The following is a 10,841-nucleotide window of genomic DNA, read 5'->3' as shown; positions in this document are numbered from 1 at the left end:
CAAAAGTGCCCTATACAGTATAGTCACAAAAGAATAAATGTAATTACAGCACATTGGGGAATGTCAGGGAAGGCAAATAAATCTATATTATGTAATGAATGATGAATGAATCCCATACAAGTGGTAGTTCAATAAAATAAAACATAAGCAATCATAAGCATTGCACAGCTATGCTGACCAGGTGTAAGGATTGTGTACATATGAATACTAAGCAATGAGCAGCCCAGCTAAGTGGATTTACCCATTGGTAAGCAATGGTGAACCTGCCCCTTTAAGCACTGTCAAGCATAGCTAAGCAGATTTGCCTGTAGCTTAGCTTAGCTCAGCATTTTCAAAACCGTCCAATCACAGCAAAGGGTGGGAAATCGGCAGTATTTAAACCCCCCAGGTGGGAATACAGCTCATAACTGGTTGTAGCTCTCCACTGTAGGCAGTATGGCAGGTGTTGGAGAGAGCATGCGCTTTCAGGCGGAGTGCAGGGGCATACAGAAGTCCAAGTTCATGGTAGGACTCCTGGTGAAAAAACATGACATGAGACTGCTGCAGAACCAGTACTAGGGCTCCCAATATAAAGCAGAAGCCTGGGAAAGTCTCGCCTGTGATCTCACCAGTGCCACTGGTATCCCTCAGACTGGTGAGCAGGTCCGGCACCACTATGCCGACTTGAAAAGGAGGAAGAGGGTGCTCTTGGAACAGTGTGTCCAAGAAGCAAGAGAGAGTGGAGATGTCCCAGTAGTGTGTAAGTATTCATAGCAATAACTGTTTACAAAGTCCAGCCTGTGTATGTGATGGATAAGTATGCCTAAATGTTTCTCTATTTTCATTACAGCTCCAGCTGAGCAGGCTGTGAACCAGGAAGCCCATGCCAGTAGGTTGCAAAAGCTGTGTTGCAAGGCTGGTGAGTAACAATCCTGCTTGTAGAAGTCATACCAAATAAATATAAAGTAGTAAAATGTCACCTGGCAGTATAAAACTGTGTATGGTTTGTACTAAATAAACCAGACAGTATGACAGTAATAGTCCCATATAGGTCATATTTAAATAAAAGTGTAACTGCCTGGCAATAAAGTTCTAAATCCTGGACTGGTTGTGTTTACTCTGGTATTGTATGGCATGAAATGTTGCATTCACCAAGATCTGATGCCTGAATAGTAATATTGTGTTAACCACTGTTTCCCACATTGTGCTACATAAAAAATATGTCTAGGAATGTCTGTATAAGAATGTTGTTAATTACAAGGTCAGATTGTACAACCAAGAGAGACTTAGACAGAAAACATGGAAGTAGGATACAGCAGTTTCTTAATAGCTCACTCTGATAAAACACAAATTGTTGTATTTTTAGCAGACACAGCCATGGTTCTAATCCTGGGAGTGGTAGTAAGTTGTATGCATAATTTTAACTAGGATTTTGGAAATATGTGTAGAAATAGTCAGGTAGTGTTAACAAGCATTCCCCCCATAGGTCTTCCAGGTAAGAGATTTAGAAACTAGCTATAAGACGGTTGAATTATAAACTGTGTACAAACATACCACTGGCCAAACAAACCAAGGCCATAGGTATTGTAATAATACCTGTAGAGTAATGATTAGAGAAATGATCATTAAAGTTGTGAGTACTGCAAGGATATACAAGCTGTTAACTGACATCTCTCTCTTCCCCCACCATATCTGCAACAATAATCTAAACACACAAATCAATGAGTATGTTTTGCACCAAACCTATTTTGGGGACATATGTCCTATTGTTCAGCAAATATTGAAATGTGTTTCTATTAATGGTCCATGTTGAAATACTATCATTGGTGGCCTGTTGCTATCAATGTAACCTGCATGCCATTGTAATGGCCACTGTGGTTCCATATATGCATATGTTCTGTTTGCTATGCACCTGTTCCAAATCTGTTGTTTTGAGTTAATGGGAATATCTATGCATGCTGTTATAACTAATACTGGATTGTGTTGAATATTACTAACCTACATATGTTCGAAAACTGCAACATCATAGCATGTTTGGGAAGGCAAGTCCCAGCGGACCCAACTCTCCCACCTCATCTGGCCATGACACTAGGACCCAACATGTCTGGGACCCACCCCAGGACCTCCTCATCTGCTGAGTCTGTACCACCTTCTGGTGGAACCGCCTCAGGGGATGGGGGTCATCCTCCCCCCTCAGAGTGGGCGCAGACAGGATACCATCACCCGAAGCCAGGTCCAGGGATTGGTGCATAGTGAGCTTCGACAGCAGTTTGGAGATCTGCTATGCCAGCTTGAGGGCCACGTGGCACAATTAGAGGGTCAGCCTGCCCCTCCTGTTCAGCCCCCAGCACAGCCACCTTCGGGGCCATGATAGTGCAGTGGTGACTGCCCATGGGTGGGAAACTCAGTCCCACTGTTTCCATTTGGGGGCTCATGGGCTTCTGATTTCCAAACACCCTTCCCCGTCCAAGGTGTTTACCCCCCACGTGTCATATATTGACACTGTATGCTGTCTTGTCTGTCTTTCTACCCAACCTACCTCCCCAAATATACCTAATTACCAGCATCTCCGAGCCCACCCTACAGCCAAATTCAACTTTCTAACAGGCTGACAGTCTGCCTCACGAAGCAGACGTCATGATGCACGCATGCCCCCCCACATGTGATGATGTCAGCAGCAACACTTTCTTAATTAAAATAAATGCACAAATAAATAAAAACTGCGCCCTTTAACAGGCTGGCCTCCACGGTGCCCTAGGCGGTTGCCTAGTTCGCTTATACCTAAGGCCGGCCGTGGCTATATCTCTTGGTGTATACACAATTTGAAGGCCAGCAATGGGATAAGAGTAAAGGAGACCATTAACTAATCTATCTGACTGCAGTAGAAGCAGGTGGCCATGGGACCATCTCTGGAAATTGAAATAGTAATATTGATTCAAAATTCTGATATGCCACAAATAAACACAGTCAGACTGCGGGTTCTTTTATACACTTTTGTCTGATTGATTCGCAAACTTCATCAGGTAAGCACTGGTTTTGTAACAAGTATGCTAGGTATGAATGTATGCCTTAGCATACATACCTGTCATAGGATCATAGGAAATTAGTAGGCTACTGGCCATATTCCACTTAAAAGGCTGGCCACATTGAAGCCCTGTTTGTATAACGAGCATCAAATGCCCAATGCACAGAAGGTTCACTGGTGAAACACCCAGTGTGAGTTTATGGCTACCCCTTGCAATCCCTCTGCTTGCATTTGAAGCAAGCTTATGAGCTGCTTTGTTTGCCTGCAGGTGGTAGTCTGTTACAAAAGTGTGCTAACCTGTGGGGCACATATCTTCTCCTCCATGAGATTCTTTGCTTGCCATATTACAAGTTCTGGTCTTTAGAATGAGTAACCCATGTACCATTTCACTTGCGGATATGAGCTTTTCCGGTAAAGCATGGTCAGAGATGGCCTTGTAGGCAATGGAAAATTTGCCTCTGAATAGTCTGTACGAAACATAATCAAGTGACAGTCAATTGAGATGATACATATGGGAATGTTGTGGAAGACTTTGATTTTTCGTGAGGAGCCATGGTGGTTTCTCCAATTGCAGAAGCAGCTTGGAAAGGTACAAGCCAGAATGGTCATTGTACTCAGTTACTCTCATGATGATGGAATAGTACAGGGTATTTATATTATTTATTTTTTCTATAGGCAAACCCTTACCTATGTGATGAGCAGATCAAAATGGCCTTCTTACCACTACAGATGAACGGTGATGAGAAGAAGGAATGCTGTAAATCCATGAGGCCAGGTCTCTCACCACTGAGTGTGTACTTAGGATATGGATGTTGATGTGGTAGTTAACAGGAACTTTCCTAGTTCCAAAGGCAATGCCAGAGATGCAGTTATGCAGCCAAACTGGAGGCTAAACTCTCTCCACCCAAGACTGGAACAGACAGTCATGAGGAGAAGGTTAACACTTTCACCACACCTCCAGCCACACATACACCTACTAAACCAGCACTGGCAAAAAATACACATAAATACATGAAATCATACTTGGAAGCTCTAAAAAAAACCTGCAAAAGCATCAGAGACCTCCAAAGCAGACACCCAAAAAAACCTGCACCTCCCATCATAAACCAGACAACACATAAAACACAAAACCTGTGTGCCGCACAATCACAGCCCTTAAGGTGAAATAGCATATCTAACATACTAGTAATAGGCGACTCTATAGTCAGGCACACTGACGTCCCACTCACTAGGCTGGACAAGGAGAAGGTTACTGTTAGCTGCCTGTTGGGAGGCTGAATCCGCCACCTAGCACAAACACTCAGGTCACTCCAGAACAAGTACAAATATGACTCTGTCATTGTGCATGTTGGTAGGAATGGCCTTGAGATGTTCCTCCCTGGACTACATGAAAAGAGACATGGAAGATCTCGCTGATTAGATAGCCCAGGCAGGTATGAACCTGATCCTGAGTAGCATGCTGCCCTCACCAAGAATGATACCTCAGTGTAAAGAAAAAGTGATCAATTTCAACAATTGTCCAAGCTTCTGGTGTCATTCAAAGGGGATCCATTGTCTATCAGCCTGGGACGACATGCTCAACAAGCCTTGTTGCTTCGCAAGAGATGGCTTGCACCTGTCACCCCTAGGCTTTCAAGTACTGGCCAAGGCTCTTGCTGCCCCCGTAGTGCGTTTTTTAGGCATTGCTCAAAAGTGAAACCCACCTGCGTAAATAGCACAAATAAAAAAATTATGCTTATGCTACTCAATGCCAGGAGTTTAAATCTCAAAATGCATGCGCTCAAAGCACTCCTCAGTATGGAGAATATTGACATCTGTTCAGTAAATGAAACCTGGTTCAAGGCTCCAGAGAGCACCCCAGCACTACTGGGCTACAACTAATACCACACATTTCATCCACAGAACACGGACCGAAACACAAAAGGCTCTGAGATCATCCATGTGCAACTAACATCGGGCAAATCTGCAGTGCAAATTGTGGCCTGCTACAGATCACGCTCCATGACCCAGGACCACTACTCTGCCTCTCTGGTGATACTGCAAAATATGAAGATCCTAATGAACACCCTGATATTGGGTGATTTCAGTTACCCTACCATTAACTGGGAAAACTACTCAAGTAAAAAATGCCAGGCCCAGTGCTTCATGGAGTTTATCAACTCCAATGCCATGGATCAGCTGGTAAACTACCCTACCAGAGGTGAAAACATATTGGAAATGGTCATCGCCAACATGGGTGACAGGTTTTCTGCACCAGAGGTCAACCCGTCACTGGTTAGATCAGACCATAAACTAATCACTCTGGATGTCCACACCCCACCACCAACCCCAAGCAAGGAAACCACAGGTAAAAACTTTTCTAAAGAACACTTCACCTTACTTAAGACAGAGGTGGTAAGTTTCACAGCCCTCACACTAAAGCTTAACGCTGCCCAAGATGTACAAACCTTTACAAATGCACTCTATGAGCACCTACAAGGATGCATGGATTATGCCATCCCTAGCAAAATCAGGATTCACTACCCTAAGAGAAGGAATCCAGTCTGGTGAACCCCTGCCATAAACAGGCTATACAATAGATGGAGGAAACTAGTTCAGTAAAAAAACTAATCCCAAGAAGGAAACACACCCCAAGTCAGTATCAGTAAGAAACTAAGGTCCTTCATAAAATCATCCACGGCTAACTGCGAAAGAAAAATAGCCAAGGATTAGGAAGATAACCACAAAGCTTTCTTTAGCTATGTCAAGAATATAAGTGTCATCTTACAGAAATGCTCTGAGCTAGTGAAAAATAGCTGAAAATATAATGACCATACTGATATTGCCAACATCTGGGCAGATAGATTCAATGAAAACTTCACCCACTCTCATTCCAAAAAGGGCCCACAACAATACCGGAAAAGTGTAGTGTCCCAGAAAGCACAGACGCACAGGTGAAAACAGCCCTTTCTAAAGCCAAAAACACAGCATCACTGGGGACAGATGGTGTCCTAGACTGCGTCTTGCATGAACTACAGAATGAACTAACCCCCTAACTAAACATGCTGTTCAAGCTCAGCCTCTCCACAGGCTATGTGCCCATGAATGGAGCGCACTAATGGTTATTCCACTCCACAAAGGAGGGGCCACAACTGACCCTGGTAACTATCACTCCATAAGCCTGACTTGCCTGGTCTGCAAGGCTATGGAGCACATCATCATGGAACTCATTAAAATGACCCAACCCAATTCAGCTTTGTTAAGGGCAGATCTTGCCTACTAAACCTATTTCACTTCTTCAAGACAATCACCAAGGCCATAGATGAGGGAAAGGTGGTTCACACAGCCTACCTTGACCTCACCAAGGCTTTAGACACCATTCCCCAATTGGGTATTATAGAAAAACTCAACATCCTGAACAAAAAACCCGATGTCACAAGATGGGTTGACAACTAGCTTACAGACAGAACTCACACGGTATGAATCGTGTGCTCCAGGTCCCACTCTAAACCAGTCACAAGCTGTGTCCTGCAAGGCTCGGTCCGGGGACCCCTAGTGTTCAGTATATACTTCTCAGAAGTACAGGCAAACAAAGGATGACTATGGCAAACCAAGTTTGCCGATGACTGCAAACTGGGAGCCATAACTGACTCTCTGGTAGACACGGACATCCTCCAAAAGGGCCTTACTGAGATGGAGACCTGGTGTCAAAGTCATGGCTTCAAGCTAAATGCCAAAAAAATAAATAGTCATCCCATTATGGAAAAACAAAACACCCACATATTACCACATAGGTGGCAGGCCCTTAATACAGAAGAGGTAATAAGAGATCTGGGGACCCAGGTAGATACTAATCTCTCCTTTGACAATAATAGTGTCAAAGTAGTTAGGAAATCCTTCTATGTGGCCCATTTAATCACTAAAGGGTTCGCATCTAAAAATAAAGAGATTATAGTGCCCCTCTACTCATCACTCATCAGACCCATCATAGAGTACAATGGCCCATTTTGGATGTACCTCACAAGACACTTTTAACAGCTGGAAAGACCACAAAAGTACCTCACCAAGAGGATTACTGGCCTCAAACATGTCCTATGCAGCCCGACTGAAAAAACATCGGTAGTACTCAGTGGCATATTGCTTACTCAGAGGTGATCTCTGCCTGACTAACAAACCCATGTCCAACTCAGAATTGATGAACATGCTCCACCTTTACAAATTCAACTCAATGCGAGACATGTGCTCTAGTGAGCTAAACCTTGCCACAACAATAAATAGAACATACTGGATGGATAGATTCCTGTCACAGAGATTCCCCATGCTTTGGAACAAAATTCCTAACTACATTAGGCCGAGACCCTCACTAACACTCTTCAAGAGAAACCTTGACGAGTGGATGAGTAACAGGAAATACACCCCTGGGATCACTGGTATGGCTGTGCTTGACAGAGGCTCAGTTAATTAATCAATGGGGCAGCTAAAGTAGACACACTTGGGCTAGGCTTATAAATGCCCACGGCCAGATCACCTAGTACCTACCTATGAACCTATAAACCAATGATGATACATTCTTTTGTATTGTGTTTAAGACCATCACTTTGGCATCAATCCTTGGTTTGTGTCATCCCCTCTTGTAGCATGTTTACGTCATTTAGAGATTTTAAGACTGCTTCCATTTTTCAGTCATCAGCAAACTTTGTGAGGCAAAGTTATATTGCATTGCACTGATTGAATAATCCCTGTGGGACAAAAATGGTTACTGGTCTGCTGCTAGTGGTGTATTCCGCTATTATGACTATATGTCTAGCAGTTTCTATCTCCCATTGACAAATACTTCATTTTGAGGGGCAAGTATTTGAACATTAACTATTGCTTTGTTGATAAGGTTCATGATGTTTTGCTGCATGTCCTTGGATATAAGGATAGTCAGGCTAATAGGTATATAGTTACCAGGGTCAGAGGAAGCAACACCTTTAACCAAGTAATATAAAGGTAGAAGTATTCCATTCAGCTGGGGCAAAGATGGTACTTATACTATGATTGAAAAGAGTACCCAGTGGTGTTGACAAATTCTTGTTGCAGCCCATGTTGGACACAGCCGGGGCTATAAGGAGTTCCCGTAGATGCTGTTTTTTTTTGTCCTTTGAGAGTTGGCAATTAACGAACTGCTATTAAGAGAAAGGTGTACAACTTAGCATAGCTGATACTTCCATCTGATGGTGGGTGGTGCAGTGATGATGTTCATACCATCCTGTAATATGCTATAACCTACTTTGGCTTTTAACACCATCCCCCACTCTGAAATTATAGATAAACTTATGAAACTAGGTATAAATCCCTATGTCACAAGATGGGTTGCCAACTGGCTCACTGACAGAACCCACACTGTGAAAGTAGCAGACTCCAAATCCGACTTCAGACCAGTGACAAGTGGAGTACCACAGGGTTCAGTCCTGGGTCCTCTCCTGTTTGATATCTACTTCTCTGAACTACAGGCTAACACAGAAGGTCTTTGGCTAACAAAGTTCACAGATGACTGTAAACTAGGAGCCATAATCGAAACTCATAACAATGTGGACATCCTACAAAAGGATCTCACTGAGACAGATGCCTGGTGTCAAAGCCATGGCCTCAAGCTCAATGCCAAAAAGTGCATTGTCATCCCCTTTGGTAAAAACTGTGTGCCTATGAACTACAACATAGGTGGTAGTATACTTAACAGCGAAAGTGTGATAAGAGACCTTGGGACACAGGTGGACAGTAGTCTCTCCTTTGATAATCACATCACCACGGTAGTCAGAAAATCCTTCTACATGGCAAACCTCATCATAAAAGGTTTCTCATCCAGAAAAAATAGGTCATTGTTCCCCTCTACTCATCACTCATTAGACCCATTATAGAGTGCAACGCCCCTTTTGGTATGTACCTCACAAGACATCTACAACAACTGTGAAGGCCACAGAAATACCTCACAAAGAGGATTACCGGCCTCAAACAGATGCCCTATGCAGACCGTCTCAAAAACCTCCAGCTTTACTCCATCGCATATCGCCTTCTCAGAGGTGATCTCTGCCTAATATACAAAGCTATGTCAAACCCAGAGCTGTTGGACATGCTCCACTTAAAGAAATCCAAATCCCTCCAAGCTACACGCTCTAGGGACTTAAACCTTGTCACCACAATAAACAGAACATGCCAGAGGGATAGATTCCTGTCCCAGAGACTTCCCATACTCTGGAATAAACTACCTATCTATAGCAAACCAAGCTCATCATTAGCACTCTTCAAGAAAAATCTTGATGATTGGATGGGAAATAGGAAATTCACCCTGTGGATCACCTCTGTGGCTCTGCTCGTCAGTGGCACAGGAAAATAATTATCTTGGGTGGAAAAAGGCAGGGTACCTTTTTGGGTGGGATTGTATAGGCCCCAGGACTGATAGCCTAGTACCTACCTACCTATGAACCTATGGAAAACTTCTTTACTTATTTTGCTGCTGGTGGTGTGTATGGTATGATATGATGAGTTTGTGTGTACTTGCAGTAAAGGGTTATCAGTGAACATGAGGCATTTGGAAAACTGCCATGAGGATGCCCGTGGAGATGTAGCTGGCATAGAGAATACTATGTGAAATTGTGTGACCATACAGTTATGTAAATGACTACCCAGATAATCAAACTGATATGTGCAGAAACATATACATAAATAAACTACACCAGCATCTTCCACAGCAGTTTCAACTGATTGAATAAAAGCTGTGTGAGATATATATTGGTTTTGCCAGTAGCTGAATGCATTGCACATTGTGTATGTCTTTTTGTTATTAGTGATGTGACCGTCAAGTTGCTGTATCTAAATTAAAAAAAGGTGATGGGAGCAACATGGGTTAACCTTTGTTGATCTATGCTTTCATTTTGACACATTACTGCTTTTATCGGTATATATCACACACCATGCCTTGACTTTGCAAAGGCTTTTCACACAATCCCACATTCAGGCATTAACTATCACCTTTTCAAACTGAATGTAGACCCCCTATATTGTAAAATTGGGTTGCCAACTAGTTCACCATCTGGGTGCACACTATCAATTTGGGTGACTGAACAAGAACCAACAGAACTGTTAAAAGACAGATGCCACAGGGGTCATTGATGGGCCCCCTGATCATCATGTAAATACTTTGATGTTCAGGACAAAACTACAGGGTTGTGGCAGACCTAGTTGGCAGACAACTGCAAATTAAGTGAAATCAGTAAATACAACAATGCTCTCTGCAGAATACGGCATAGTCTCCGTTTTGTACTTACATACTGTACATAGTCAAAGCTGACAATTCCCTTCATTTGTAATTTTCTCTTTGCAACTATACTTTTTATTTTTTTATTATTTTTTCCTGTTGCTTCCTTGTACTGTTTTTCGTTGAAATGACTATTCGTAAATTGACTATTGCTTTTTAATGTTTTGTGCTTTTGTCTTTGGTAAATTAACTAGAGCAGTTCTCCTTGGGTCTCCACTGAAAGTGAGCCTGTGACGTAGTTGGACCTTCATGGTTAACAATTGTGTCACGTATATAAATAAATCAGATATATAATATCTAAAGATAGATATAGCTATTGATATGCAGATACTCACTTTCACATACGGCCATATGTCTCGATATCTATATTGAAATGTAAACAAATATATAGGTATTCTATACACATATATAGATGAACAAATACATACATCTAGTAATATATATATATATATATATATATATATATGCATATATATGGAAATAGTTAAATCTATTAATGTATTAAGCTAGTTAAAAAGTTAAGTAACACTCATGAGAACTTGAGTCAACGCAAACTTTTCC

General features: G+C 42.3%; 1 protein-coding gene across 1 annotated transcript in view; it reads left to right on the top strand.

Moving 5' to 3' along the window:
- Positions 1-10,841, top strand: part of ELP5 (elongator acetyltransferase complex subunit 5) — a 912,344-nt gene that overhangs the window by 263,882 nt on the left and 637,621 nt on the right. The window lies entirely within an intron of this gene.

The sequence above is a fragment of the Protopterus annectens genome, chromosome 7.part0 (genome assembly GCF_019279795.1).
Source record: "Protopterus annectens isolate FY-2018-M chromosome 7.part0, PAN1.0, whole genome shotgun sequence".
In the NCBI taxonomy this organism is placed as follows: Eukaryota; Metazoa; Chordata; order Ceratodontiformes; family Protopteridae; genus Protopterus; species Protopterus annectens.
This window is presented reverse-complemented; position numbering and strand designations above follow the sequence as displayed.